At 54.9% G+C, this 22,515-nt stretch overlaps 30 non-coding genes and 10 pseudogenes across 30 annotated transcripts; all 40 read left to right on the top strand.

Moving 5' to 3' along the window:
• The first annotated feature begins 112 nt into the window (after positions 1-112).
• Positions 113-231, top strand: LOC149849285 (5S ribosomal RNA). The gene has a single exon (XR_016427129.1). It is a non-coding gene; the product is annotated as a 5S ribosomal RNA (ribosomal RNA).
• A 414-nt stretch (positions 232-645) lies between these two features.
• On the top strand, positions 646-764 carry LOC149849286 (5S ribosomal RNA). Its single transcript, XR_016426203.1, has one exon. It is a non-coding gene; the product is annotated as a 5S ribosomal RNA (ribosomal RNA).
• A 423-nt stretch (positions 765-1,187) lies between these two features.
• LOC149849287 (5S ribosomal RNA) lies at positions 1,188-1,306 on the top strand. The gene has a single exon (XR_016426145.1). It is a non-coding gene; the product is annotated as a 5S ribosomal RNA (ribosomal RNA).
• Positions 1,307-1,730: 424 nt separating this feature from the next.
• Positions 1,731-1,849, top strand: LOC149849288 (5S ribosomal RNA). The gene has a single exon (XR_016434433.1). It is a non-coding gene; the product is annotated as a 5S ribosomal RNA (ribosomal RNA).
• A 423-nt stretch (positions 1,850-2,272) lies between these two features.
• Positions 2,273-2,391, top strand: LOC149849289 (5S ribosomal RNA; annotated as a pseudogene).
• Positions 2,392-2,815: 424 nt separating this feature from the next.
• Positions 2,816-2,934, top strand: LOC149849290 (5S ribosomal RNA). The gene has a single exon (XR_016426029.1). It is a non-coding gene; the product is annotated as a 5S ribosomal RNA (ribosomal RNA).
• Positions 2,935-3,356: 422 nt separating this feature from the next.
• On the top strand, positions 3,357-3,475 carry LOC149849291 (5S ribosomal RNA; annotated as a pseudogene).
• A 423-nt stretch (positions 3,476-3,898) lies between these two features.
• LOC149849292 (5S ribosomal RNA) lies at positions 3,899-4,010 on the top strand (annotated as a pseudogene).
• Positions 4,011-4,433: 423 nt separating this feature from the next.
• Positions 4,434-4,552, top strand: LOC149849293 (5S ribosomal RNA). Its single transcript, XR_016433556.1, has one exon. It is a non-coding gene; the product is annotated as a 5S ribosomal RNA (ribosomal RNA).
• A 422-nt stretch (positions 4,553-4,974) lies between these two features.
• On the top strand, positions 4,975-5,093 carry LOC149849294 (5S ribosomal RNA). Its single transcript, XR_016426364.1, has one exon. It is a non-coding gene; the product is annotated as a 5S ribosomal RNA (ribosomal RNA).
• A 424-nt stretch (positions 5,094-5,517) lies between these two features.
• On the top strand, positions 5,518-5,636 carry LOC149849295 (5S ribosomal RNA). The gene has a single exon (XR_016426340.1). It is a non-coding gene; the product is annotated as a 5S ribosomal RNA (ribosomal RNA).
• A 422-nt stretch (positions 5,637-6,058) lies between these two features.
• On the top strand, positions 6,059-6,177 carry LOC149849296 (5S ribosomal RNA). The gene has a single exon (XR_016425921.1). It is a non-coding gene; the product is annotated as a 5S ribosomal RNA (ribosomal RNA).
• Positions 6,178-6,600: 423 nt separating this feature from the next.
• On the top strand, positions 6,601-6,719 carry LOC149849297 (5S ribosomal RNA). Its single transcript, XR_016438290.1, has one exon. It is a non-coding gene; the product is annotated as a 5S ribosomal RNA (ribosomal RNA).
• Positions 6,720-7,133: 414 nt separating this feature from the next.
• Positions 7,134-7,252, top strand: LOC149849298 (5S ribosomal RNA; annotated as a pseudogene).
• Positions 7,253-7,676: 424 nt separating this feature from the next.
• On the top strand, positions 7,677-7,795 carry LOC149849299 (5S ribosomal RNA). The gene has a single exon (XR_016426115.1). It is a non-coding gene; the product is annotated as a 5S ribosomal RNA (ribosomal RNA).
• A 422-nt stretch (positions 7,796-8,217) lies between these two features.
• On the top strand, positions 8,218-8,336 carry LOC149849300 (5S ribosomal RNA). Its single transcript, XR_016426138.1, has one exon. It is a non-coding gene; the product is annotated as a 5S ribosomal RNA (ribosomal RNA).
• Positions 8,337-8,759: 423 nt separating this feature from the next.
• LOC149849301 (5S ribosomal RNA) lies at positions 8,760-8,878 on the top strand. Its single transcript, XR_016436679.1, has one exon. It is a non-coding gene; the product is annotated as a 5S ribosomal RNA (ribosomal RNA).
• A 413-nt stretch (positions 8,879-9,291) lies between these two features.
• Positions 9,292-9,410, top strand: LOC149849302 (5S ribosomal RNA). The gene has a single exon (XR_016426359.1). It is a non-coding gene; the product is annotated as a 5S ribosomal RNA (ribosomal RNA).
• Positions 9,411-9,833: 423 nt separating this feature from the next.
• LOC149849303 (5S ribosomal RNA) lies at positions 9,834-9,952 on the top strand. The gene has a single exon (XR_016426206.1). It is a non-coding gene; the product is annotated as a 5S ribosomal RNA (ribosomal RNA).
• Positions 9,953-10,375: 423 nt separating this feature from the next.
• LOC149849304 (5S ribosomal RNA) lies at positions 10,376-10,494 on the top strand. The gene has a single exon (XR_016426151.1). It is a non-coding gene; the product is annotated as a 5S ribosomal RNA (ribosomal RNA).
• A 424-nt stretch (positions 10,495-10,918) lies between these two features.
• LOC149849305 (5S ribosomal RNA) lies at positions 10,919-11,037 on the top strand. The gene has a single exon (XR_016434437.1). It is a non-coding gene; the product is annotated as a 5S ribosomal RNA (ribosomal RNA).
• Positions 11,038-11,460: 423 nt separating this feature from the next.
• LOC149849306 (5S ribosomal RNA) lies at positions 11,461-11,579 on the top strand (annotated as a pseudogene).
• Positions 11,580-12,003: 424 nt separating this feature from the next.
• Positions 12,004-12,122, top strand: LOC149849307 (5S ribosomal RNA). The gene has a single exon (XR_016426032.1). It is a non-coding gene; the product is annotated as a 5S ribosomal RNA (ribosomal RNA).
• Positions 12,123-12,544: 422 nt separating this feature from the next.
• On the top strand, positions 12,545-12,663 carry LOC149849308 (5S ribosomal RNA; annotated as a pseudogene).
• Positions 12,664-13,086: 423 nt separating this feature from the next.
• Positions 13,087-13,205, top strand: LOC149849309 (5S ribosomal RNA; annotated as a pseudogene).
• A 423-nt stretch (positions 13,206-13,628) lies between these two features.
• Positions 13,629-13,747, top strand: LOC149849310 (5S ribosomal RNA). The gene has a single exon (XR_016436130.1). It is a non-coding gene; the product is annotated as a 5S ribosomal RNA (ribosomal RNA).
• A 422-nt stretch (positions 13,748-14,169) lies between these two features.
• Positions 14,170-14,288, top strand: LOC149849311 (5S ribosomal RNA). The gene has a single exon (XR_016426365.1). It is a non-coding gene; the product is annotated as a 5S ribosomal RNA (ribosomal RNA).
• A 424-nt stretch (positions 14,289-14,712) lies between these two features.
• LOC149849312 (5S ribosomal RNA) lies at positions 14,713-14,831 on the top strand. The gene has a single exon (XR_016434301.1). It is a non-coding gene; the product is annotated as a 5S ribosomal RNA (ribosomal RNA).
• A 391-nt stretch (positions 14,832-15,222) lies between these two features.
• On the top strand, positions 15,223-15,341 carry LOC149849313 (5S ribosomal RNA). The gene has a single exon (XR_016425781.1). It is a non-coding gene; the product is annotated as a 5S ribosomal RNA (ribosomal RNA).
• A 410-nt stretch (positions 15,342-15,751) lies between these two features.
• Positions 15,752-15,870, top strand: LOC149849314 (5S ribosomal RNA). Its single transcript, XR_016425908.1, has one exon. It is a non-coding gene; the product is annotated as a 5S ribosomal RNA (ribosomal RNA).
• A 423-nt stretch (positions 15,871-16,293) lies between these two features.
• LOC149849315 (5S ribosomal RNA) lies at positions 16,294-16,412 on the top strand. The gene has a single exon (XR_016434293.1). It is a non-coding gene; the product is annotated as a 5S ribosomal RNA (ribosomal RNA).
• Positions 16,413-16,825: 413 nt separating this feature from the next.
• LOC149849316 (5S ribosomal RNA) lies at positions 16,826-16,944 on the top strand. Its single transcript, XR_016427167.1, has one exon. It is a non-coding gene; the product is annotated as a 5S ribosomal RNA (ribosomal RNA).
• Positions 16,945-17,367: 423 nt separating this feature from the next.
• LOC149849317 (5S ribosomal RNA) lies at positions 17,368-17,486 on the top strand (annotated as a pseudogene).
• A 423-nt stretch (positions 17,487-17,909) lies between these two features.
• LOC149849318 (5S ribosomal RNA) lies at positions 17,910-18,028 on the top strand (annotated as a pseudogene).
• A 423-nt stretch (positions 18,029-18,451) lies between these two features.
• On the top strand, positions 18,452-18,570 carry LOC149849319 (5S ribosomal RNA). Its single transcript, XR_016434084.1, has one exon. It is a non-coding gene; the product is annotated as a 5S ribosomal RNA (ribosomal RNA).
• A 423-nt stretch (positions 18,571-18,993) lies between these two features.
• LOC149849320 (5S ribosomal RNA) lies at positions 18,994-19,112 on the top strand. The gene has a single exon (XR_016426356.1). It is a non-coding gene; the product is annotated as a 5S ribosomal RNA (ribosomal RNA).
• A 423-nt stretch (positions 19,113-19,535) lies between these two features.
• On the top strand, positions 19,536-19,654 carry LOC149849321 (5S ribosomal RNA). The gene has a single exon (XR_016425849.1). It is a non-coding gene; the product is annotated as a 5S ribosomal RNA (ribosomal RNA).
• A 424-nt stretch (positions 19,655-20,078) lies between these two features.
• Positions 20,079-20,197, top strand: LOC149849322 (5S ribosomal RNA). Its single transcript, XR_016436152.1, has one exon. It is a non-coding gene; the product is annotated as a 5S ribosomal RNA (ribosomal RNA).
• A 415-nt stretch (positions 20,198-20,612) lies between these two features.
• Positions 20,613-20,731, top strand: LOC149849323 (5S ribosomal RNA; annotated as a pseudogene).
• Positions 20,732-21,153: 422 nt separating this feature from the next.
• Positions 21,154-21,272, top strand: LOC149849324 (5S ribosomal RNA). The gene has a single exon (XR_016434143.1). It is a non-coding gene; the product is annotated as a 5S ribosomal RNA (ribosomal RNA).
• Positions 21,273-22,515: the final 1,243 nt, after the last annotated feature.

Genomic DNA, 22,515 nt, shown 5'->3' on the forward strand with positions numbered 1-22,515 from the left:
CCGTTTAAACTCCTTTCGGGCGTTTTCGGGGCCGTTTCTATGACGGCTAGTCGGTTCGTGCGTTGCGGCTCCCGCGTGAGGCATTAGAGCATTTTTTCGCGCAACATGTAACAGGTGCGATCATACCAGCACTAAAGCACCGGATCCCATCAGAACTCCGAAGTTAAGCGTGCTTGGGCGTGAGTAGTACTGGGATGGGTGACCTCCTGGGAAGTCCTCGTGTTGCACTCTCTTTTTGCCTTCGGCGCTTTTTTGTCATCGGCACCAACCTCCGACCTTCTTTTCACTTCCCGCAACACACCGTATCTGATCCATCGAGGTCTTCTGCTTCTTTTTCACCGTCGCCTTGCGCGCCGCAGCGCCGGCACCCGACATGAGCCGCGGCGTGCGACAAACGCAGCAGTTCCGGCTCGCCCGACCGTAACTTGGCACGCCGATGTCGGAATTCGGCGATTTTCGTGGCCACGGAAAGCTCGTTCCGCTGGCTACGACATGGCGAACAGACAAAGTCGGTTCGGGACCGTTTCGAAAGCCGTTTAAGTTCGTTTCGGGCGTTTTGCGGGGCCGTTTCTATGACGGCTAGTCGGTTCGTGCGTTGCGGCTCCCGCGTGAGGCATAAGAGCATTTTTTCGCGCAACATGTAACGGGTGCGATTATACCAGCACTAAAGCACTGGATCCCATCAGAACTCTGAAGTTAAGCGTGCTTGGGTGAGAGTAGTATTGGGATGGGTGACCTCCTGGGAAGTCCTCGTGTTGCACTCTCTTTTTGCCTTCGGCGCTTTTTTGTCGTCGGCACCAACTTCCGACCTTCTTTTCACTTTCCGTAACACACCGTATCTGATCCATCGAGGTATTCTGCTTCCATTTCACCCTCGCCTTGCGCGCCGCAGAGACGGCACCCGACACGAGCCGCAGCGTGCGACAAACGCAGTAGTTCCGGCTCGCCGGGCCGTAATTTAACACGCCGATGTCGGAATTCGGCGATTTTCGTGGCCACGGAAAGCTCGTTCCGCTGGCTACGACATGGCGAACTGACAAAGTCGGTTTGGTACCGTTTCGGAAGCCGTTTAAGCTCGTTTTGGGCATTTTTCGAGGTCGTTTCTATGACGGCTAGTCGGTTTGTCCGTTGCAGCCGCCACGGCTCCCGCGTGAGGCATAAGAGCATTTTTTCGCGCAACATATAACGGGTGCGATCATACCAGCACTAAATCACTGGATCCCATCAGAACTCCGAAGTTAAGCGTGCTTGGGTGAGAGTAGTATTGGGATGGGTGACCTCCTGGGAAGTCCTTGTGTTGCACTCTCTTTTTGCCTTCGGTGCTTTTTTGTCGTCGGCACCAACCTCCGACCTTCTTTTCACTTCCCGCAACACACCGTATCTGATCCATCGAGGTCTTCTGCTTCCTTTTCTCCCTCGCCTTGCGCGCTGCAGCGCCGGCACCCGACACGAACCGCGGTGTTAGACAAACACAGCAGTTTCGGCTCGCCGGACCGTAACTTGGCACGCCAATGTCGGAATTCGGCGATTTTCGTGGCCACGGAAAGCTCGTTCCGCTGGCTACGACGTGGCGAACACACGAAATCAGTTCGGGACCGTTTCGGAAGCCGCTTAAGCTCGTTTCGGGCGTATTTCAGGGTCATTTCTATGACGGCTAGTCGGTTCGTGCGTTGCAGCCCCCACGGCTCCCGCGTGAGGCATAAGAGCATTTTTTTCGCGAAACATGTAACGGGTGCGATCATACCAGCACTAAAGCACTGGATCCCATCAGAACTCCGAAGTAAAGCGTGTTTGGGCGAGAGTAGTACTGGGATGGGTGACCTCTTGGGAAGTCCTCGTGTTGCACTCTCTTTTTGCCTTCGGCGCTTTTTTGTCGTCGGCACCAACCTCCGACCTTCTTTTCACTTCCCGCAACACACCGTATCTGATCCATCGAGGTCTTCTACTTCCCTTTCACCCTCGCCTTGCGCGCCGCAGCGCCGGCACCCGACACGAGCCGCGGCGTGCGACAAACGCAGCAGTTCCGGCTCGCCGGACCGTAACTTGGCACGCCGATGTCGGAATTCGGCGATTTTCGTGGCCACAGAAAGCTCGTTCCGCTGGCTACGATGTGTCGAACTGACAAAGTCGGTTCGGGATCGTTTCGGAGGCCGTTTAAGCTCGTTTCGGGTGTTTTTCAGGGCCGTTTCTATGACGGCTAGTCGGTTCGTGCGTTGCAGCCCCCACGGCTCCCGCGTGAGGCATAAGCGCATTTTTTCAAGAAACATGTAACAGGAGTGATCATACCAACACTAAAGCACAGGATCCCATCAGAACTCCGAAGTTAAGCGTGCTTGGGTGAGAGTAGTATTGGGATGGGTGACCTCCTGGGAAGTCCTCGTGTTGCACTCTCTTTTTGCCTTCGGCGCTTTTTTGTCGTCGGCACCAACCTCCGACCATCTTTTCACTTCCCGCAACACACCGTATCTGATCCATCGAGGTCTTCTGCTTCCTTTTCACCCTCGCCTTGCGCGCCGCAGCGCCGGCACCCGACACGAACCGCGGTGTTAGACAAACGCAGCAGTTCCGGCTCCCCGGACCGTAACTTGGCACGCCGATGTCAGAATTCAGCGATTTTCGTGGCCACGGAAAGCTCGTTCCGCTGGCTACGACATGGCGAGCAGACTAAGTCGGTTCGGGACCGTTTTGGAGGCCGTTTAAGCTCGTTTCGGGCGTTTTTCGGGGTCGTTTCTATGACGGCTAGTCGGTTCGTGCGTTGCAGCCCCCACGGCTCCCGCGTGAGGCATAAGAGCATTTTTTTCGCGCAACATGTAACGGGTGCGATCATACCAGCACTAAAGCACTGGATCCCATCAGAACTCTGAAGTTAAGCGTGCTTGGACGAGAGTAGTACTGGGATGGGTGACCTTCTGGGAAGTCCTCGTGTTGCACTATCTTTTTGCCTTCGGCGCTTTTTTGTCGTCGGCACCAACCTCCGACCTTCTTTTCACTTCCCGCAACACACCGTATCTGATCTATCGATGTCTTCTGCTTCTTTTTCACCGTCGCCTTGCGCGCCGCAGCGCCGGCACCCGACACGAGCCGCGGCGTGCGACAAACGCAGCAGTTCCGGCTCGCCAGACCGTAACTTGGCACGCCGATGTCGGAATTCGGTGATTTTCGTGGCCACTGAAAGCTCGTTTCGCTGGCTACGACGTGTCGAACGACGAAGTTGTTTCGGGACCGTTTCGGAAGCCGTTTAATCTCGTTTCGGGCGTTTTTCGAGGCCGTTTCTATGACGGCTAGTCGCTTCATGCGTTGCAGCCCCCACGGCTCCTGCGTGAGGCATAAGAGCATTTTTTTGCGAAACATGTAACAGGTGCGATCATACCAGCACTAAAGCACTGGATCACATCAGAACTCCGAAGTTAAGCGTGTTTGGGCGAGAGCAGTACTGGGATGGGTGACCTCCTGGAAAGTTCTCGTGTTGCACTCTCTTTTTGCCTTCGGCGCTTTTTTGTCGTCGGCACCAACCTCCGACCTTCTTTTCACTTTCCGCAACACACTGTATCTGATCCATATAGGTCTTCTGCTTCCTTTTCACCCTCGTCTTGCGCGCCGCAGCGCCGGCACCCGACACGACCCGCGGCGTGCGACAAACGCAGCAGTTCAGGCTCGCCGGATCGTAACTTAGCACGCCGAAGTCGGAATTCGGCGATTTTCGTGGCCACGGAAAGCTCGTTCCGCTGGCTACGACATGGCGAACAGACGAAGTCGGTTCGGGACCGTTTCGAAAGCCGTTTATGCTCGTTTCGGGCGTTTTGCGGGGCCGTTTCTATGACGGCTAGTCGATTCGTGCGTTGCAGCCCCCACGGCTCCCGCGTGAGGCATAAGAGCATTTTTTCGCGCAACATGTAACGGGTGCGATTATACCAGTACTAAAGCACCGGATCCCATCTGAAGTTAAGCATGCTTGGGTGAGAGTAGTATTGGGATGGGTGACCTCCTGGGAAGTACTCGTGTTGCACTCTCTTTTTGCCTTCGGCACTTTTTTGTCGTCGGCACCAACCTCCGACCTTCTTTTCACTTTCCGTAACACACCGTATCTGATCCATCGAAGTCTTCTGCTTCCTTTTCACCCTCGCCTTGCGCGCCGCAGCGCCGGCACCCGACACGAACCGCGGTGTTAGACAAACACAACAGTTTCGGCTCGCCGGACCGTAACTTGGCACGCCGATGTCGGAATTCGGCGATTTTCGTGGCCACGGAAAGCTCGTTCCGCTGGCTACGACATGGCGAACAGACGAAGTCGGTTCGGGACCGTTTGAAAAGCCGTTTAAGCTTGTTTCGGGTGTTTTTCAGGGTCGTTTCTATGACGGCTAGTCGGTTCCTGCGTTGTGGCCCCCACGGCTCCTGCATGAGGCATAAGAGCATTTTTTCGCGAAACATGTAACGGGTGTGATCATACCAACACTAAAGCACTGGATCCCATCAGAACTCTAAAGTTAAGCGTGTTTGGGCGAGAGTAGTACTGGGATGGGTGACCTCCTGGGAAGTCCTCGTGTTGCACTCTCTTTTTGCCTTCGTCGCTTTTTTGTCGTCGGCACCAACCTATGACCTTCTTTTCACTTCCCACAACACACCGTATCTGATCCATCGAGGTCTTCTGCTTCCATTTCACCCTCGCCTTGCGCGCCGCAGCGCCGGCACCCGACACGAGCCGCAGCGTGCGACAAACGCAGTAGTTCCGGCTCGCCGGACCGTAACTTAACACGCCGATGTCGAAATTCGGCGATTTTCGTGGCCACGGAAAGCTCGTTCCGCTGGCTACGACATGGCGAACTGACAAAGTCGGTTCGGTACCGTTTCGGAAGCCGTTTAAGCTCGTTTTGGGCATTTTTCGCGGTCGTTTCTATGACGCCTAGTCGGTTCGTGCGTTGCAGCCGCCACGGCTCCCGCGTGAGGCATAAGAGCATTTTTCGCGCAACATGTAACGGGTGCGATCATACTAGCACTAAAGCACCGGATCCCATCAGAACTTTGAAGTTAAGCGTGCTTGGGTGAGAGTAGTATTGGGATGGGTGACCTTATGGGAAGTTCTCGTGTTGCACTCTCTTTTTGCCTTCGGCGCTTTTTTGTCGTCGGCACCAACCTCCGACCTTCTTTTCACTTTCCGTAACACACTGTATCTGATCCATCGGGGTCTTCTGCTTTCTTTTCACCCTCGCCTTGCGCGCCGCAGCGCCGGCGCCCGACACGAACCGCGGTGTTAGACAAACACAGCAGTTTCGGCTCGCCGGACCGTAACTTGGCACGCCGATATCGGAATTCGGCGATTTTCGTGGCCACGGAAAGCTCGCTCCGCTGACTACGACGTGGCGAATAGACGAAGTCGGTTCGCGACCGTTTCGGAAGCCGTTTAAGATCGTTTCGGGCATTTTTCGAGGTCATTTCTATGACGGCTAGTCGGTTCGTGCGTTGCAGCTCCCACGGCTCCCGCGTGAGGCATAAGAGCATTTTTTTCGCGCAACATGTAACGGGTGCGATCATACCAGCACTAAAGCACCGGATCCCATTAGAACTCCGAAGTTGAGCGTGCTTAGGTGAGAGTAGTACTGGGATGGGTGACCTCCTGGGAAGTCCTCGTGTTGCACTCTCTTTTTGCCTTCGGCGCTTTTTTGTCGTCGGCACCAACCTCCGACCTTCTTTTCACTTCCCGCAACACACCGTATCTGATCTATCGAGGTCTTCTGCTTCCCTTTCACCCTCGCCTTGCGCGCCGCAGCGCCGGCACCCGACACGAGCAGCGGCGTGCGACAAACGCAGCAGTTCCGGCTCGCCGGACCGTAACTTAGCACGCCGATGTTGGAATTCGGCGATTTTCGTGGCCACAGAAAGCTCGTTTCGCTGGCTACGACGTGTCGAACTGACAAAGTCGGTTCAGGACCGTTTCGGAGGCCGTTTAAGCTCGTTTCGGGTGTTTTTAGGGCCGTTTCTATGACGGCTAGTCGGTTCGTGCGTTGCAGCCCCCACGACTCCCGCGTGAGGCATAAGCGCATTTTTTCGCGAAACATGTAACGGGAGCGATCATACCAGCACTAAAGCATTGGATCCCATCAGAACTCCGAAGTTAAGCGTGTTTGGGCGAGAGTAGTACTGAGATGGGTGACCTCCTGGGAAGTTCTCGTGTTGCACTCTCTTTTTGCCTTCTGCGCTTTTTTGTCGTCGGCACCAACCTCTGACCTTCTTTTCACTTCCCGCAACACACTGTATCTGATCCATCGAGGTCTTCTGCTTCCCTTTCACCCTCGCCTTGCGCGCCGCAGCGCCGGCACACGACACGAGCCGCGGCATGCGACAAACGCAGCAGTTCCGGCTCGCCGGACCGTAACTTAGCACGCTAATGTGGGAATTCGGCAATTTTCGTGGCCACAGAAAGCTCGTTCCGCTGGCTACGACATGGCGAACAGACGAAGTCGGTTCGGGACTGTTTCGGAAGCCGTTCAAGCTCGTTTGGTGCATTTTTCGGGGCCGTTTCTATGACGCTAGTCGGTTCGTGCGTTGCAGCCCCCACGGCTCCCGCGTGAGGCATAAGAGCATTTTTTTCGCGCAACATGTAACAGGTGCGATCATACCAGCACTAAAGCACCGGATCCCATCAGAACTCCGAAATTAAGCGTGCTTGGGCGAGACTAGTACTGGGATGGGTGACCTCCTGGGAAGTCCTCGTGTTGCACTCTCTTTTTTCCTTCGGCGCTTTTTTGTCGTCGGCACCAACCTCCGACCTTCTTTTCACTTCCCGCAACACACCGTATCTGATCCATCGAGGTCTTCTGCTTCACTTTCACCCTCGCCTTGCGCGCCGCAGCGCCGGCAACCGACACGATCCGCGGCGTTAGACAAACACAGCAGTTCCGGCTCGCCGGACAGTAACTTGGCACGCCGATGTCGGAATTCGGCGATTTTCGTGGCCACGGAAAGCTCGTTCCACTGGCTACGACGTGGCGAACGGACAAAGTCGGTTCGGGACCGTTTCGAAAGCCGTTTAAGTTCGTTTCGGGCGTTTTGCGGGGCCGTTTCTAGGACGGCTAGTCGGTTCGTGCGTTGCGGCTCCCGCGTGAGGCATTAGAGCATTTTTTCGCGCAACATGTAACAGGTGCGATCATACCAGCACTAAAGCAGCGGATCCCATCAGCACTCCGAAGTTAATCTTGCTTGGGCGTGAGTAGTACTGGGATGGGTGACCTCCTGGGAAGTCCTCGTGTTGCACTCTCTTTTTGCCTTCGGCGCTTTTTTGTCGTCGGCACCAACCTCCGACCTTCTTTTCACTTCCCGCAACACACCGTATCTGATCCATCGAGGTCTTCAGCTTCTTTTTCACCGTCGCCTTGCGTTTCGCAGCGCCGGCACCCGACACGAGCCGCGGCGTGCGACAAACGCAGCAGTTCCGGCTCGCCGAATCTTAACTTGGAACGCCGATGTCGGAATTCGGCGATTTTCGTGGCCACGGAAAGCTCGTTCCGCTGGCTACGACGTAGAGAACAGACGAAGTCGGTTCGGGACTGTTTCGGAGGCCGTTTAAGTTCGTTTCGGACGTTTTTTGGGGCCGTTTCTATGACGGCTAGTCGGTTCGTGCGTTGCGGCCCCCACGGCTCCCGCGTGAGGCATAAGAGCATTTTTTTCGCGCAACATATAACGGGTGCGATCATACCAGCACTAAAGCACCGGATCTCATTAGAACTCCGAAGTAAAGCGTGCTTGGGCGAGAGTAGTACTGGGATGGGTGACCTTCTGGGAAGTCCTCGTGTTGAACTCTCTTTTTGCCTTCGGCACTTTTTTGTCGTCGGCACCAACCTCCGACCTTCTTTTCACTTCCCGCAACACACCGTATCTGATCCATCGAGGTCTTCAGCTTCTTTTTCACCCTCGCCTTGCGCGCCGCAGCGCCGGCACCCGACACGAGCCGCGGCGTGCGACAAACGCAGCAGTTCCGGCTCGCCGGACCGTAACTTAGCACGCCGATGTTGGAATTCGGCGATTTTCGTGGCCACAGAAAGCTCGTTTCGCTGGCTACGACGTGTCGAACTGACAAAGTCGGTTCGGGACCATTTCGGAGGCCGTTTAAGCCCGTTTCGGGTGTTTTTAGGGCCGTTTCTATGACGACTAGTCGGTTCGTGCGTTGCAGCCCCCACGACTCCCGCGTGAGGCATAAGCGCATTTTTTCGCGAAACATGTAACGGGAGCGATCATACCAGCACTAAAGCATTGGATCCCATCAGAACTCCGAAGTTAAGCGTGTTTGGGCGAGAGTAGTACTGAGATGGGTGACCTTCTGGGAAGTTCTCGTGTTGCACTCTCTTTTTGCCTTCTGCGCTTTTTTGTCGTCGGCACCAACCTCTGACCTTCTTTTCACTTCCCGCAACACACTGTATCTGATCCATCGAGGTCTTTTGCTTCCCTTTCACCCTCGACTTGCGCGCCGCAGCGCCGGCACACGACACGAGCCGCGGCATGCGACAAACGCAGCAGTTCCGGCTCGCCGGACCATAACTTAGCACGCCGATGTGGGAATTCGGCAATTTTTGTGGCCACAGAAAGCTCGTTCCGCTGGCTACGACATGGCGAACAGACGAAGTCGGTTCGGGACTGTTTCGGAAGCCGTTCAGGCTCGTTTGGTGCATTTTTCGAGGCCGTTTCTATGACGCTAGTCGGTTCGTGCGTTGCAGCCCCCACGGCTCCCGCGTGAGGCATAAGAGCATTTTTTTCGCGCAACATGTAACAGGTGCGATCATACCAGCACTAAAGCACCGGATCCCATCAGAACTCCGAAATTAAGCGTGCTTGGGCGAGAGTAGTACTGGGATGGGCGACCTCCTGGGAAGTCCTCGTGTTGCACTCTCTTTTTTCCTTTGGCGCTTTTTTGTCGTCGGCACCAACCTCCGACCTTCTTTTCACTTCCCGCAACACACCGTATCTGATCCATCGAGTTCTTCTGCTTCCCTTTCACCCTCGCCTTGCGCGCGGCAGCGCCGGCAACCGACACGATCCGCGGCGTTAGACAAACACAGCAGTTCTGGCTAGCCGGACAGTAACTTGGCACGCCGATGTCGGAATTCGGCGATTTTCGTGGCCACGGAAAGCTCGTTCCACTGGCTACGACGTGGCGAATGGACAAAGTCGGTTCGGGACCGTTTCGGAAGCCGTTTAAACTCCTTTCGGGCGTTTTCGGGGCCGTTTCTATGACGGCTAGTCGGTTCGTGCGTTGCGGCTCCCGCGTGAGGCATAAGAGCATTTTTTCGCGCAACATGTAACGGGTGCGATTATACCAGCAATAAAGCACCGGATCCCATCAGAACTCTGAAGTTAAGCGTGCTTGGGTGAGAGTAGTATTGGGATGGGTGACCTCCTGGGAAGTCCTCGTGTTGCACTCTCTTTTTGCCTTCGGTGCTTTTTTGTCGTCGACACCAACCTCCGACCTTCTTTTCACTTTCCGTAACACACCGTGTCTGATCCATCGAGGTCTTCTGCTTCCTTTTCACCCTCGCGTTGCGCGCCACAGCGCCGGCACCCGACACGAACCGCGGTGTTAGACAAACACAGCAGTTTCGGCTCGTCGGACCGTAACTTGGCACGCCGATGTCGGAATTCGGTGATTTTCGTGGTAACGGAAAGCTCGTTCCGCTGGCTACGACATGGCGAACAGACAAAGTCGGTTCGGGACCGTTTCGAAAGCCGTTTAAGTTCGTTTCGGGCGTTTTGCGGGGCCGTTTCTATGACGGCTAGTCGGTTCGTGCGTTGCAGCCCCCACGGGTCCCGCGTGAGGCATAAGAGCATTTTTTCGCGCAACATGTAACGGGTGCGATTATACCAGCACTAAAGCACTGGATCCCATCAGAACTCTGAAGTTAAGCGTGCTTGGGTGAGAGTAGTATTGGGATGGGTGACCTCCTGGGAAGTCCTCGTGTTGCACTCTTTTTTTGCCTTCGGCGCTTTTTTGTCGTCGGCACCAACTTCCGACCTTCTTTTCACTTTCCGTAACACACCGTATCTGATCCATCGAGGTATTCTGCTTCCATTTCACCCTCGCCTTGCGCGCCGCAGAGACGGCACCCGACACGAGCCGCAGCGTGCGACAAACGCAGTAGTTCCGGCTCGCCGGGCCGTAATTTAACACGCCGATGTCGGAATTCGGCGATTTTCGTGGCCACGGAAAGCTCGTTCCGCTGGCTACGACATGGCGAACTGACAAAGTCGGTTTGGTACCGTTTCGGAAGCCGTTTAAGCTCGTTTTGGGCATTTTTCGAGGTCGTTTCTATGACGGCTAGTCGGTTTGTCCGTTGCAGCCGCCACGGCTCCCGCGTGAGGCATAAGAGCATTTTTTCGCGCAACATATAACGGGTGCGATCATACCAGCACTAAATCACTGGATCCCATCAGAACTCCGAAGTTAAGCGTGCTTGGGTGAGAGTAGTATTGGGATGGGTGACCTCCTGGGAAGTCCTTGTGTTGCACTCTCTTTTTGCCTTCGGTGCTTTTTTGTCGTCGGCACCAACCTCCGACCTTCTTTTCACTTCCCGCAACACACCGTATCTGATCCATCGAGGTCTTCTGCTTCCTTTTCACCCTCGCCTTGCGCGCTGCAGCGCCGGCACCCGACACGAACCGCGGTGTTAGACAAACACAGCAGTTTCGGCTCGCCGGACCGTAACTTGGCACGCCAATGTCGGAATTCGGCGATTTTCGTGGCCACGGAAAGCTCGTTCCGCTGGCTACGACGTGGCGAACACACGAAATCAGTTCGGGACCGTTTCGGAAGCCGCTTAAGCTCGTTTCGGGCGTATTTCAGGGTCATTTCTATGACGGCTAGTCGGTTCGTGCGTTGCAGCCCCCACGGCTCCCGCGTGAGGCATAAGAGCATTTTTTTCGCGAAACATGTAACGGGTGCGATCATACCAGCACTAAAGCACTGGATCCCATCAGAACTCCGAAGTAAAGCGTGTTTGGGCGAGAGTAGTACTGGGATGGGTGACCTCTTGGGAAGTCCTCGTGTTGCACTCTCTTTTTGCCTTCGGCGCTTTTTTGTCGTCGGCACCAACCTCCGACCTTCTTTTCACTTCCCGCAACACACCGTATCTGATCCATCGAGGTCTTCTACTTCCCTTTCACCCTCGCCTTGCGCGCCGCAGCGCCGGCACCCGACACGAGCCGCGGCGTGCGACAAACGCAGCAGTTCCGGCTCGCCGGACCGTAACTTGGCACGCCGATGTCGGAATTCGGCGATTTTCGTGGCCACAGAAAGCTCGTTCCGCTGGCTACGATGTGTCGAACTGACAAAGTCGGTTCGGGATCGTTTCGGAGGCCGTTTAAGCTCGTTTCGGGTGTTTTTCAGGGCCGTTTCTATGACGGCTAGTCGGTTCGTGCGTTGCAGCCCCCACGGCTCCCGCGTGAGGCATAAGCGCATTTTTTCAAGAAACATGTAACAGGAGTGATCATACCAACACTAAAGCACAGGATCCCATCAGAACTCCGAAGTTAAGCGTGCTTGGGTGAGAGTAGTATTGGGATGGGTGACCTCCTGGGAAGTCCTCGTGTTGCACTCTCTTTTTGCCTTCGGCGCTTTTTTGTCGTCGGCACCAACCTCCGACCATCTTTTCACTTCCCGCAACACACCGTATCTGATCCATCGAGGTCTTCTGCTTCCTTTTCACCCTCGCCTTGCGCGCCGCAGCGCCGGCACCCGACACGAACCGCGGTGTTAGACAAACGCAGCAGTTCCGGCTCCCCGGACCGTAACTTGGCACGCCGATGTCAGAATTCAGCGATTTTCGTGGCCACGGAAAGCTCGTTCCGCTGGCTACGACATGGCGAGCAGACTAAGTCGGTTCGGGACCGTTTTGGAGGCCGTTTAAGCTCGTTTCGGGCGTTTTTCGGGGTCGTTTCTATGACGGCTAGTCGGTTCGTGCGTTGCAGCCCCCACGGCTCCCGCGTGAGGCATAAGAGCATTTTTTTCGCGCAACATGTAACGGGTGCGATCATACCAGCACTAAAGCACTGGATCCCATCAGAACTCTGAAGTTAAGCGTGCTTGGACGAGAGTAGTACTGGGATGGGTGACCTTCTGGGAAGTCCTCGTGTTGCACTATCTTTTTGCCTTCGGCGCTTTTTTGTCGTCGGCACCAACCTCCGACCTTCTTTTCACTTCCCGCAACACACCGTATCTGATCTATCGATGTCTTCTGCTTCTTTTTCACCGTCGCCTTGCGCGCCGCAGCGCCGGCACCCGACACGAGCCGCGGCGTGCGACAAACGCAGCAGTTCCGGCTCGCCAGACCGTAACTTGGCACGCCGATGTCGGAATTCGGTGATTTTCGTGGCCACTGAAAGCTCGTTTCGCTGGCTACGACGTGTCGAACGACGAAGTTGTTTCGGGACCGTTTCGGAAGCCGTTTAATCTCGTTTCGGGCGTTTTTCGAGGCCGTTTCTATGACGGCTAGTCGCTTCATGCGTTGCAGCCCCCACGGCTCCTGCGTGAGGCATAAGAGCATTTTTTTGCGAAACATGTAACAGGTGCGATCATACCAGCACTAAAGCACTGGATCACATCAGAACTCCGAAGTTAAGCGTGTTTGGGCGAGAGCAGTACTGGGATGGGTGACCTCCTGGAAAGTTCTCGTGTTGCACTCTCTTTTTGCCTTCGGCGCTTTTTTGTCGTCGGCACCAACCTCCGACCTTCTTTTCACTTTCCGCAACACACTGTATCTGATCCATATAGGTCTTCTGCTTCCTTTTCACCCTCGTCTTGCGCGCCGCAGCGCCGGCACCCGACACGACCCGCGGCGTGCGACAAACGCAGCAGTTCAGGCTCGCCGGATCGTAACTTAGCACGCCGAAGTCGGAATTCGGCGATTTTCGTGGCCACGGAAAGCTCGTTCCGCTGGCTACGACATGGCGAACAGACGAAGTCGGTTCGGGACCGTTTCGAAAGCCGTTTATGCTCGTTTCGGGCGTTTTGCGGGGCCGTTTCTATGACGGCTAGTCGATTCGTGCGTTGCAGCCCCCACGGCTCCCGCGTGAGGCATAAGAGCATTTTTTCGCGCAACATGTAACGGGTGCGATTATACCAGTACTAAAGCACCGGATCCCATCAGAACTCTAAAGTTAAGCATGCTTGGGTGAGAGTAGTATTGGGATGGGTGACCTCCTGGGAAGTCCTCGTGTTGCACTCTCTTTTTGCCTTCGGCGCTTTTTTGTCGTCGGCACCAACCTCCGACCTTCTTTTCACTTTCCGTAACACACCGTATCTGATCCATCGAAGTCTTCTGCTTCCTTTTCACCCTCGCCTTGCGCGCCGCAGCGCCGGCACCCGACACGAACCGCGGTGTTAGACAAACACAGCAGTTTCGGCTCGCCGGACCGTAACTTGGCACGCCGATGTCGGAATTCGGCGATTTTCGTGGCCACGGAAAGCTCGTTCCGCTGGCTACGACATGGCGAACAGACGAAGTCGGTTCGGGACCGTTTGAAAAGCCGTTTAAGCTTGTTTCGGGTGTTTTTCAGGGTCGTTTCTATGACGGCTAGTCGGTTCCTGCGTTGTGGCCCCCACGGCTCCTGCATGAGGCATAAGAGCATTTTTTCGCGAAACATGTAACGGGTGTGATCATACCAACACTAAAGCACTGGATCCCATCAGAACTCTAAAGTTAAGCGTGTTTGGGCGAGAGTAGTACTGGGATGGGTGACCTCCTGGGAAGTCCTGGTGTTGCACTCTCTTTTTGCCTTCGTCGCTTTTTTGTCGTCGGCACCAACCTATGACCTTCTTTTCACTTCCCACAACACACCGTATCTGATCCATCGAGGTCTTCTGCTTCCATTTCACCCTCGCCTTGCGCGCCGCAGCGCCGGCACCCGACACGAGCCGCAGCGTGCGACAAACGCAGTAGTTCCGGCTCGCCGGACCGTAACTTAACACGCCGATGTCGAAATTCGGCGATTTTCGTGGCCACGGAAAGCTCGTTCCGCTGGCTACGACATGGCGAACTGACAAAGTCGGTTCGGTACCGTTTTGGAAGCCGTTTAAGCTCGTTTTGGGCATTTTTCGGGGTCGTTTCTATGACGCCTAGTCGGTTCGTGCGTTGCAGCCGTCACGGCTCCCGCGTGAGGCATAAGAGCATTTTTCGCGCAACATGTGACGGGTGCGATCATACTAGCACTAAAGCACCGGATCCCATCAGAACTTTGAAGTTAAGCGTGCTTGGGTGAGAGTAGTATTGGGATGGGTGACCTTATGGGAAGTTCTCGTGTTGCACTCTCTTTTTGCCTTCAGCGCTTTTTTGTCGTCGGCACCAACCTCCGACCTTCTTTTCACTTTCCGTAACACACTGTATCTGATCCATCGAGGTCTTCTGCTTTCTTTTCACCCTCGCCTTGCGCGCCGCAGCGCCGGCGCCCGACACGAACCGCGGTGTTAGACAAACACAGCAGTTTCGGCTCGCCGGACCGTAACTTGGCACGCCGATATCGGAATTCGGCGATTTTCGTGGCCACGGAAAGCTCGCTCCGCTGACTACGACGTGGCGAATAGACGAAGTCGGTTCGCGACCGTTTCGGAAGCCGTTTAAGATCGTTTCGGGCATTTTTCGAGGTCATTTCTATGACGGCTAGTCGGTTCGTGCGTTGCAGCTCCCACGGCTCCCGCGTGAGGCATAAGAGCATTTTTTTCGCGCAACATGTAACGGGTGCGATCATACCAGCACTAAAGCATCGGATCCCATTAGAACTCCGAAGTTAAGCGTGCTTGGGTGAGAGTAGTACTGGGATGGGTGACCTCCTGGGAAGTCCTCGTGTTGCACTCTCTTTTTGCCTTCGGCGCTTTTTTGTCGTCGGCACCAACCTCCGACCTTCTTTTCACTTCCCGCAACACACCGTATCTGATCCATCGAGGTCTTCAGCTTCTTTTTCACCGTCGCCTTGCGTTTCGCAGCGCCGGCACCCGACACGAGCCGCGGCATGCGACAAACGCAGCAGTTCCGGCTCGCCGAATCTTAACTTGGAACGCCGATGTCGGAATTCGGCGATTTTCGTGGCCACGGAAAGCTCGTTCCGCTGGCTACGACATAGAGGCCGTTTAAGTTCGTTTCGGACGTTTTTTGGGGCCGTTTCTATGACGGCTAGTCGGTTCGTGCGTTGCGGCCCCCACGGCTCCCGCGTGAGGCATAAGAGCATTTTTTTCGCGCAACATGTAACGGGTGCGATCATACCAGCACTAAAGCACCGGATCCCATCAGAACTCCGAAGTAAAGCGTGCTTGGGCGAGAGTAGTACTGGGATGGGTGACCTTCTGGGAAGTCCTCGTGTTGAACTCTCTTTTTGCCTTCGGCACTTTTTTGTCGTCGGCACCAACCTCCGACCTTCTTTTCACTTCCCGCAACACACCGTATCTGATCCATCGAGGTCTTCTGCTTCCCTTTCACCCTCGCCTTGCGCGCCGCAGCGCCGGCACCCGACACGAGCCGCGGCGTGCGACAAACGCAGCAGTTCCGGCTCGCCGGACCGTAACTTAGCACGCCGATGTTGGAATTCGGCGATTTTCGTGGCCACAGAAAGCTCGTTTCGCTGGCTACGACGTGTCGAACTGACAAAGTCGGTTCGGGACCGTTTAAGCTCGTTTCGGGTGTTTTTAGGGCCGTTTCTATGACGACTAGTCGGTTCGTGCGTTGCAGCCCCCACGACTCCCGCGTGAGGCATAAGCGCATTTTTTCGCGAAACATGTAACGGGAGCGATCATACCAGCACTAAAGCATTGGATCCCATCAGAACTCCGAAGTTAAGCGTGTTTGGGCGAGAGTAGTACTGAGGTGGGTGACCTCCTGGGAAGTTCTCGTGTTGCACTCTCTTTTTGCCTTCTGCGCTTTTTTGTCGTCGGCACCAACCTCTGACCTTCTTTTCACTTCCCGCAACACACTGTATCTGATCCATCGAGGTCTTCTGCTTCCCTTTCACCCTCGACTTGCGCGCCGCAGCGCCGGCACACGACATGAGCCGCGGCATGCGACAAACGCAGCAGTTCCGGCTCGCCGGACCATAACTTAGCACGCCGATGTGGGAATTCGGCAATTTTCGTGGCCACAGAAAGCTCGTTCCGCTGGCTACGACATGGCGAACAGACGAAGTCGGTTCGGGACTGTTTCGGAAGCCGTTCAAGCTATTTTGGTGCATTTTTCGAGGCCGTTTCTATGACGCTAGTCGGTTCGTGCGTTGCAGCCCCCACGGCTCCCGCGTGAGGCATAAGAGCATTTTTTTCGCGCAACATGTAACAGGTGCGATCATACCAGCACTAAAGCACCGGATCCCATCAGAACTCCGAAATTAAGCGTGCTTGGGCGAGAGTAGTACTGGGATGGGTGACCTCCTGGGAAGTCCTCGTGTTGCACTCTCTTTTTTCCTTCGGCGCTTTTTTGTCGTCGGCACCAACCTCCGACCTTCTTTTCACTTCCCGCAACACACCGTATCTGATCCATCGAGGTCTTCTGCTTCCCTTTCACCCTCGCCTTGCGCGCGGCACCGCCGGCAACCGACACGATCCGCGGCGTTAGACAAACACAGCAGTTCCGGCTCGCCGGACAGTAACTTGGCACGCCGATGTCGGAATTCGGCGATTTTCGTGGCCACGGAAAGCTCGTTCCACTGGCTACGACGTGGCGAACGGACAAAGTCGGTTCGGGACCGTTTCGGAAGCCGTTTAAACTTCTTTCGGGCGTTTTCGGGGCTGTTTCTATGACGGCTAGTCGGTTCGTGCGTTGCGGCTCCCGCGTGAGGCATTAGAGCATTTTTTCACGCAACATGTAACAGGTGCGATCATACCAGCACTAAAGCACCGGATCCCATCAGAACTCCGAAGTTAAGCGTGCTTGGGCGTGAGTAGTACTGTGATGGGTGACCTCCTGGGAAGTCCGCGTGTTGCACTCTCTTTTTGCCTTCGGCGCTTTTTTGTCATCGGCACCAACCTCCGACCTTCTTTTCACTTCCCGCAACACACCGTATCTGATCCATCGAGGTCTTCTGCTTCTTTTTCACCGTCGCCTTGCGCGCCGCAGCGCCGGCACCCGACACGAGCCGCGGCGTGCGACAAACGCAGCAGTTCCGGCTCGCCCGACCGTAACTTGGCACGCCGATGTCGGAATTCAGCGATTTTCGTGGCCACGGAAAGCTCGTTCCGCTGGCTACGACATGGCGAACAGACAAAGTCGGTTCGGGACCGTTTCGAAAGCCGTTTAAGTTCGTTTCGGGCGTTTTGCGGGGCCGTTTCTATGACGGCTAGTCGGTTCGTGCGTTGCAGCCCCCACGGCTCCCGCGTGAGGCATAAGAGCATTTTTTCGCGCAACATGTAACGGGTGCGATTATACCAGCAATAAAGCATCAGATCCCATCAGAACTCTGAAGTTAAGCGTGCTTGGGTGAGAGTAGTATTGGGATGGGTGACCTCCTGGGAAGTCCTCGTGTTGCACTCTCTTTTTGCCTTCGGTGCTTTTTTGTCGTCGACACCAACCTCCGACCTTCTTTTCACTTTCCGTAACACACCGTGTCTGATCCATCGAGGTCTTCTGCTTCCTTTTCACCCTCGCGTTGCGCGCCACAGCGCCGGCACCCGACACGAACCGCGGTGTTAGACAAACACAGCAGTTTCGGCTCGCCGGACCGTAACTTGGCACGCCGATGTCGGAATTCGGTGATTTTCGTGGTAACGGAAAGCTCGTTCCGCTGGCTACGACATGGCGAACAGACTAAGTTGGTTCGGGACCGTTTCGGAAGCCGTTTAAGCTCATTTTGGGCGTTTTTCGAGGTCGTTTCTATGACGGCTAGTCGGTTCGTGCGTTGCAGCCCCCACGGCTCCCGCGTGAGGCATAAGAGCATTTTTTCGCGCAACATGTAACGGGTGCGATTATACCAGCACTAAAGCACCGGATCCCATCAGAACTTTGAAGTTAAGCGTGCTTGGGTGAGAATAGTATTGGGATGGGTGACCTTATGGGAGGTTCTCGTGTTGCACTCTCTTTTTGCCTTCGGCGTTTTTTTGTCGTCGGCACCAACCTCCGACCTTCTTTTCACTTCCCGCAACACACCGTATCTGATCCATCGAGGTCTTCTGCTTCCCTTTCACCCTCGCCTTGCGCGCCGCAGCGCCGGCACCCGACACGAGCCGCGGCGTGCGACAAACGTAGCAGTTCTGGCTCGCCGGACCGTAAGTTGGCACGCCGATGTCGGAATTCGGCTATTTTCGTGGCCACGGAAAGCTCGTTCCGCTGGCTACGACGTGTCGAACTGACAAAGTCGGTTCGGGACCGTTTCGGAGGCCGTTTAAGCTCGTTTCGGGTGTTTTTCGGGGCCGTTTCTATGACGGCTAGTCGGTTCGTGCGTTGCAGCCCCCACGGCTCCCGCGTGAGGCATAAGAGCATTTTTTCGCGAAACATGTAACGGGTGCGATCATACCAGCACTAAAGCACTGGATCCCATCAGAACTCCGAAGTTAAGCGTGTTTGGGCGAGAGTAGTACTGGGATGGGTGACCTCCTGGGAAGTTCTCGTGCTGCACTCTCTTTTTGCCTTCGGCGCTTTTTTGTCGTCGGCACCAACCTCCAACCTTCTTTTCACTTCCCGCAACACACTGTATCTGATCCATCGAGGTCTTCTGCTTCCTTTTGACTCTCGCCTTGCGCGCCGCAGCGCCGGCACCCGACACGAGCCGCGGCGTGCGACAAACACAGCAGTTCCGAATCGCCGGACCGTAACTTGGCACGCCGATGTCGGAATTCGGCGATTTTCGTGGCCACGGAAAGCTCGTTCCGCTGGCTACGACGTGGCGAACAGACAGAGTCGGTTCAGGACCGTTTTTAAGGCCGTTTAAGCTCGTTTCGGGTGTTTTTCACGGCCGTTTCTATGACGGCTAGTCGGTTCGTGCGTTGCGGCCCCCACGGCTCCTGCATGAGGCATAAGAGCATTTTTTCGCGAAACATGTAACGGGTATGATCATACCAACACTAAAGCACTGGATCCCATCAGAACTCCGAAGTTAAGCGTGTTTGGGCGAGAGTAGTACTGAGATGGGTGACCGCCTAGGAAGTCCTCGTGTTGCACTCTCTTTTTGCCTTCGGCGCTTTTTTGTCGTCGGCACCAACCTCCGACCTTCTTTTCACTTCTCGCAACACACCGTATCTGATCCATCGAGGTATTCTGCTTCCATTTCACCCTCGCCTTCCGCGCCGTAGCGCCGGCACCCGACACGAGCCGCAGCGTGCGACAAACGCAGTAGTTCCGGCTCGCCGGACCGTAACTTAACACGCCGATGTCGGAATTCGGCGATTTTCGTGGCCACAGAAAGCTCGTTCCGCTGGCTACGACATGGCGAACTGACAAAGTCGGTTCGGTACCGTTTCGGAAGCCGTTTAAGCTCGTTTTGGGCATTTTTCGGGGTCGTTTCTATGACGGCTAGTCGGTTCGTGCGTTGCAGCCGCCACGGCTCCCGCGTGAGGCATAAGAGCATTTTTTCGCGCAACATATAACGGGTGCGATCATACCAGCACTAAATCACCGGATCCCATCAGAACTCCGAAGTTAAGCGTGCTTGGGTGAGAGTAGTATTGGGATGGGTGACCTCCTGGGAAGTCCTCGTGTTGCACGCTCTTTTTGCCTTCGGCGCTTTTTTGTCGTCGGCACCAACCTCCGACCTTCTTTTCACTTCCCGCAACACATCGTATCTGATCCATCGAGGTCTTCTGCTTCCTTTTCACCCTCGCCTTGCGCGCCGCAGCGCCGGCACCCGACACGAACCGCGGTGTTAGACAAACACAGCAGTTTCGGCTTGCCGGACCGTAACTTGGCACGCCGATGTCGGAATTCGGCGATTTTCGTGGCCACGGAAAGCTCGTTCCGCTGGCTACGACGTGGCGAACACACGAAGTCAGTTCGGGACCGTTTCGGAAGCCGCTTAAGCTCGTTTCGGGCGTTTTTCAGGGTCGTTTCTATGACGGCTAGTCGGTTCGTGCGTTGCAGCCCCCACGGCTCCCGCGTGAGGCATAAGAGCATTTTTTTCGTGAAACATGTAACGGGTGTGATCATACCAGCACTAAAGCACTGGATCCCATCAGAACTCCAAAGTTAAGCGTGTTTGGGCGAGAGTAGTACTGGGATGGGTGACCTCTTGGGAAGTCCTCGTGTTGCAATCTCTTTTTGCCTTCGGCGCTTTTTTGTCGTCGGCACCAACCTCCGACCTTCTTTTGACTTCCCGCAACACACCGCATCTGATCCATCGAGGTCTTCTGCTTCCCTTTCACCCTCGCCTTGCGCGCCGGCACCCGACACGAGCCGCGGCGTGCGACAAACGCAGCAGTTTCGGCTCGCCGGACCGTAACTTGGCACGCCGATGTCGGAATTCAGCGATTTTCGTGGCCACAAAAAGCTCGTTCCGCTGGCTACGATGTGTCGAACTGACAAAGTCGGTTTGGGATCGTTTCGGAGGCCGTTTAAGCTCGTTTCGGGTGTTTTTCAGGGCCGTTTCTATGACGGCTAGTCGGTTCGTGCGTTGCAGCCCCCACGGCTCCCGCGTGAGGCATAAACGCATTTTTTCGCAAAACATGTAACAGGAGTGATCATACCAACACTAAAGCACCAGATCCCATCAGAACTCCGAAGTTAAGCGTGTTTGGGTGAGAGTAGTACTGAGATGGGTGACCTCCTGAGAAGTCCTCGTGTTGCACTCTCTTTTTGCCTTCGGCGCTTTTTTGTCGTCGGCACCAACCTCCGACCTTTTTTCACTTCCCGCAACACACCGTATCTGATCCATCGAGGTCTTCTGCTTCCATTTCACCCTCGCCTTGCGCGCCGCAGCGCCAGCACCCGACACGAGCCGCAGCGTGCGACAAACGCAGCAGTTCCGGCTCGCCGGACCGTAACTTAACACGCCGATCTCGGAATTCGGCGATTTTCGTGGCCACGGAAAGCTCGTTCCGCTGGCTACGACATGGCGAACTGACAAAGTCGGTTCGGGACCGTTTCGGAAGCCGTTTAAGCTCATTTCGGGCATTGTTCGAGGCCGTTTCTATGACGGCTAGTCGGTTCGTGCGTTGCAGCCGCCACGGCTCCCGCGTGAGGCATAAGAGCATTTTTTCGCGCAACATGTAGCGGGTGCGATCATACCAGCACTAAAGCACCGGATCCCATCAGAACTCCGAAGTTAAGCGTGTTTAGGCGAGAGTAGTACTGCGATGGGTGACCTCTTGGGAAGTCCTCGTGTTGCACTCTCTTTTTGCCTTCGGCGCTTTTTTGTCATCGGCACCAACCTCCGACCTTCTTTTCACTTCCCGCAACACACCGTATCTAATCCATCGAGGTCTTCTGCTTCTTTTTCACCGTCGCCTTGCGCGCCGCAGCGCCGGTGTAAGACCCGCAATTTTTCAGAAAATATCTGAATAAAATTCATGAGGCATTTACCGGTAAAAATAGCATTTCTTCTCAGAATGCGAAACGAATCAATTCCTGCGAGCCAGTTATACTTAGGGTATTCGTCGAATTGCGAATATATGCTCAAATACTCGGGAAGCCATAACTTCCTAACTAAACGAAATCAATAGATTCGTACGAGCCAACTTTCTTAGTTACGTCAATACGAAGAAAATGGCGTACTCAGAATTTTTCGGAAAAAATCGCCGGAAACCCGAAATTCTTGCGGGACCCACGGAAATATTGGTGGGACCCACAGAAATATTCCTCAGAAAATATCTGGTGGGACCCACAAAAATATCCCATGGAATATCCAAGTGGGCCCCACACCAAGGAACCTCTTGGAATTAAAAAGAAGCCAAGGGGGTAGTTTGGGCATGGAAAAACCCAAGAGGAGGTGGGCTTGGGCTATAAATAGCCCTCCCCACTCTCTCTCTTCTCATAAAAATCGACCCCCTCTCTCTCTTGCCTTCTCTCTCTCTCCTAAACCTCCCCTACCTAGCCTAGCCCACCTGAGCCCACCTGACCTGGTCTGAGCCTGCCTGACTTAGCCTGAGCCTGCCTGACCTGGTCCTAACCCACCTGACCTGGGTCTGAACCCACTTGACCTGGTCCAAACCCAGTTGACTTGACTTGAACCTAGTTGGGTTTAAAGTCAAAGTCAAAGTCCTTTTTGGTCCAGATTCCGGTTTGGATTTCTGAACCCAGACTTAGCCTACTTGAGCTGAGTTCGAACCTGCTGAACCCAGTTGACTTGGATTGAACCCTGTTAGGTTCAAACCACTTAGGTTGAGTAGCTTGACCTGCTCTACCTCTTTCTCAACTAAGTCAGCTTCATCTGACTTAGTCTGACCTCTCGAAGGAAGGCTCGAAGCCAAAGAAGCAACCCGGAGCCGTTTCTTCCACGATTTGAGGTAAGTTCGCTTCGTTGATCCATCTCTCTCAAGTATTTGACTGTTTGTATATAGAATATACTTTCTGAAGTAGTATCTTGCTTTAGTTCTTGGTTGAGCCCTCTAGGACACTTCGGTGTTCACGCGCTCGC

Source organism: Nuphar pumila, chromosome 1 (assembly GCF_984573655.1).
Source record: "Nuphar pumila chromosome 1, dmNupPumi1.hap1.1, whole genome shotgun sequence".
Taxonomy (NCBI): Eukaryota; Viridiplantae; Streptophyta; class Magnoliopsida; order Nymphaeales; family Nymphaeaceae; genus Nuphar; species Nuphar pumila.